Source organism: Ornithodoros turicata, chromosome 6, assembly GCF_037126465.1.
Source record: "Ornithodoros turicata isolate Travis chromosome 6, ASM3712646v1, whole genome shotgun sequence".
In the NCBI taxonomy this organism is placed as follows: Eukaryota; Metazoa; Arthropoda; class Arachnida; order Ixodida; family Argasidae; genus Ornithodoros; species Ornithodoros turicata.
Genome location: NC_088206.1, coordinates 37,506,544 through 37,510,488, shown reverse-complemented (window position 1 = coordinate 37,510,488; position 3,945 = coordinate 37,506,544). Strand labels below are relative to the sequence as shown.

The 3,945-nt window shown below is 41.8% G+C and overlaps 1 long non-coding RNA gene across 1 annotated transcript; it reads left to right on the top strand.

Moving 5' to 3' along the window:
- Nucleotides 1-1,870: 1,870 nt before the first annotated feature.
- LOC135397860 (uncharacterized) lies at nt 1,871-3,475 on the top strand. The gene is made up of 2 exons (XR_010423811.1): nt 1,871-3,139; nt 3,197-3,475. It is a non-coding gene; the product is annotated as an uncharacterized LOC135397860 (long non-coding RNA).
- Nucleotides 3,476-3,945: the final 470 nt, after the last annotated feature.

The following is a 3,945-nucleotide window of genomic DNA, read 5'->3' as shown; positions in this document are numbered from 1 at the left end:
CCAGCGGGAAATACCGTATCTTCTCATGCAACTCTGGAGGGTATACTAGATCGCATACATATATATAACCGATAGCTGCATCCTCTGGGTGATTAACAAAATCGATACTCGAGAACTTTTCTTCAGGCACCCATTCGAACCCTCCAACTGGAAGGCACTTTGTGAGACAACCACCATACAGAGAATTGGCAGCATAGTAGGCCAAATAGCTCGATGGTCTTTCTTCATCGTAATCAGGGCAATCCTTATTGTTAGCTCGAGCATAGCGTTTCGATTGTTGGCAAATACCTCCACGAATGGAGCCCTCAATCGTACGGTACATTTCTTCATCAGTGAAGAGCTCTATTTCCGCCGAAGTGTGCTTCAGAGCAGCTTGCCAGCTGAAACCTGGGAAACTCACAAAGCGAAGCACTTCCAACCCATACGTCTTCATGGATAGAAACCTAAAATGCTGCATTACATCCAACAATAACAGTGTGTCACATAACAAATAAAGGTTGTTGTAATCGGTGAGGGTCCTGCAAGAAAAGTGATTAAATATATCCTGTGCATAGGCATAGTCATCGTCGCTCACAGGTGTCCTAGTTAGATCATTAAAAAAGCTTCCTTGGGTGGAAGACTTTCTTCTTTGTACACATCAAAGCTCTTAATGTAGGAATATGGAAAGACACCTTTCCGAGTCAGACGAAGAAAATCTTCGCCATATACCTGCTTCAGACACTTGAATGCTTGAACACCCTCAGAAACCATTAAACTGTCAACAAGACAGGACAGTGATTGATTCAAATATTGAGTAGTGTCACGGAAAATGAAATTACCATACTCAAAGTTCCGTATTTTTTCACTACTTGTTGCAATAAGTTTGGGTGGTGTTTTCCATTTCATGTCGTGGAAACCACGAAGCAGAGAACTGATGTCATAGGCCAAATTGTGTACCAACACTGGTATCTTACCTTTATTTGCACAACCAACGTTGCATTGGTTGCACAAAGAGGCCAAAAAGTTTGGGCCATCATACCTACTATGGTCATGATGACAAGTTTTAGGGTGAGCTTGATCAAAGAGAACACCGCAGTACTCGCACTGAATGGCTGCATTGTGTTTACTCTCTTGCTCAGCTGACAAAATTATAGGTGCTGGTTCGCTGTTATACATTGCTGCGATGTCGTGTAGAAGCATGAGATATTCTACACACTTGGAACTAGCATCAGGTCCCAAATATACATCTTTTGCAATGATCTGCGAGTCGTAAGTTCGTACTAGAACTGCACAAAATGAACTCATTACGTGGCGTTGTACGGCATTTTTGACTGCTGTATTAGGGTCCAGAATGGACTCAGTGTCAAGTCCTATCACATAAGGATAGGCGAACATATTGAAATATTGATTAAATTTTATTATATTTTTGCGCGGTGGTGGGAACTGTAAGCTGACTTCCTTCAAGTTCCTACACACACGACGATGCCTGATTAGCGAATCATTTGTACAAAATCCACGAGTACATTTCTCGCAGAATACCCGACCGTTACGACTCATCAGAGCATTAAAATTTCTGATACCGAAAAAGTGATCATTCACTTCCAACAACTTAACACTATCACAGAATTCCGTTTTTGGTATGCGGGAGGCATGTAGTGTCCCATCTTCATACTTGTAAATAAACACACCAACTTGATTACGATTTTCCCAGAGATCTATATCAGAATATGAGACTGGACCCTCAGGCCACCACCTCACACGAGCAATAGGATCTGACTCACAATTTTCCAAGTATTTTGTATATGTTTGCCAATTATTTTTACGCCTCTTCTGAGGATGCAACAAAGCCAATGTGTTATATTTAAAGCACTCGTGAGGGGCGTTGGGTGGAGAGTCCACATTGGTAATTGTCTTCCATCTTTTTTTCAACTCATCGGGTATAGCTGTTTTACACCCAATGCGCTTCTTCTTTAATTGAGTGATAGTTACCTCAAGTTCCAAAACATCCCTGGAAACAAACCCACTACCAACTCGTTGATAGTTTTCCAGGTTTTGTGAGAGTTCAGAAAAGCTCTCATTTAGTGCAATCATTATATCTGAAAGATTATGTATCTCTTGTGATGTTGTTGGTATGTATGCGATGTTAGTTGTGATATTGTCACCTACTTCTTTCACCATATGCAAAGTTAGTCGCATATAAAATCGGAATGGTATACACTGATCCTGCAACATTCTCACTATATCATGCTGATACAAAAGAACATAATCGATCGGATCTTCCACACTGTCATCATGTGGAGAAGCAAACAGCACAAAACATCTATTATGACCACCAAATGCACTCTGAGTTAGAAAGAATGGTAGGTATGGAACTTCAACGCCGGGGTGGGCACCTCTAATATGTTCTGAGAGCTCTTGTACCTGATCGACATTTGGCTCTGGTGGTAATGGGTTGTTTAATTCGGCAAAATTGTCATTTTGAATGGCATCTATTGGAGTATCCGAATCAAACAGACCATCATTCAGTAACATATTAAAATCCAATTCCCACTCCGGATGATTCGCTTCCACACCACCAGCATCAATTTGCAAAGCTTGCTCCCTCTCCTCAATACGTTGTATTAATTGATCAATACCATCATACCCACAAATTCCACAGCGAGGCACTAAATAAAAAAAAGAAAATGGAAAGGTCTCAGTTATAATATCTGAAGATAAATCAAGAAAAATACTCACTCTCAGCAGGTCTAGTAGGAAACTTTGGGGGGGAGGCAGCACACCAAACAAGCTTTGGTCTCGAACTTGAGCAGGAGGCAGCACACCAAACAAAATTTGGCCTGGAACTTGAGCAGGAGGGTAGCACACCAAACAAAATTTGGCAGGCAAAATGAAACAAGCACTGCAACCAGGGCAACAGAACTTGTTGGAGAAACACTGCACGCAATGCTCGAATTTATAGGGTGAAAATGTTGATGTGGGGGCGGGCTAGAGAAATCCACATGTAGCAAAAGTCTTTGTAGTAAACAACCAATTGCAAACTAAGGAAAAACGCAACCAATAGGGAAAGTATGCACATCCTCTCCATCGGATTCCTTTTCAACATCCCCCTCACAGTCGACGATGGAAGCGCAGAAGTGCTACGCGGTCTCCGAGGACGATTGTATGTATAGAAAGTTTTCCCGTTTTTCCCTCTCTAAAAATGTGATTCTTTGTTAAGATTCTGATTGTCTCCTGACGGGGGATCTTCCTCTTGTGAAGACATTGAAGCCACCACCCAGAACTTTCTTTATACAATATGATGAGCATCTGCGACGCTGTCGTTGTGGTGGATTGTGGTCATCGAATCCATCTCATTGGCTAGACAATAACATCCGACCTTATCTCGGTTGCCATCCAAGCTCGGATCAACCATGAAGCCCAGTGAACGATTTGCTTTGACGGTACAATGGCTGATGTACAAGGATTTGATGAAATTAAACTCCTATCTGAACTGCAACGGACCAGAGGGTGATTTTCGTCTCATTATGCAAATTCTCCCGTTTCCGATGCGGACGAAACGAGGAAAGATTAGTCGGAGGCTCCAACGCTTCGTCGCCATCAAGTGTGACTAATTGCGACGGTATCGTCAGGGTGACAATATCTCTCCAACCATACTTAATGCTGGACTCAAGCGACCAATAATTCGAAACTTTTACATCCAACACTCGGAATACATCGTGCGTCGCAAGAAAGATGGTTGTCGCAAGGTGTCGAGTCTGGAGGACTATCTGAAAGAGGTCTGTACATTGAAGAAATAAAATGAGACATTTTTCTTTAAATGAGGTATTCCTCTTCAATCATTTTTATTATCTTGAGGTCATTGTGTACAAGGTTATTGTCAAATAAGGAAACAATGCTCTTGAGTTGGTAATTCTTACAAAGGCGGGAAGCAAAGAAACAAACAAAAAGTCCACAGTGTGAGCTGTA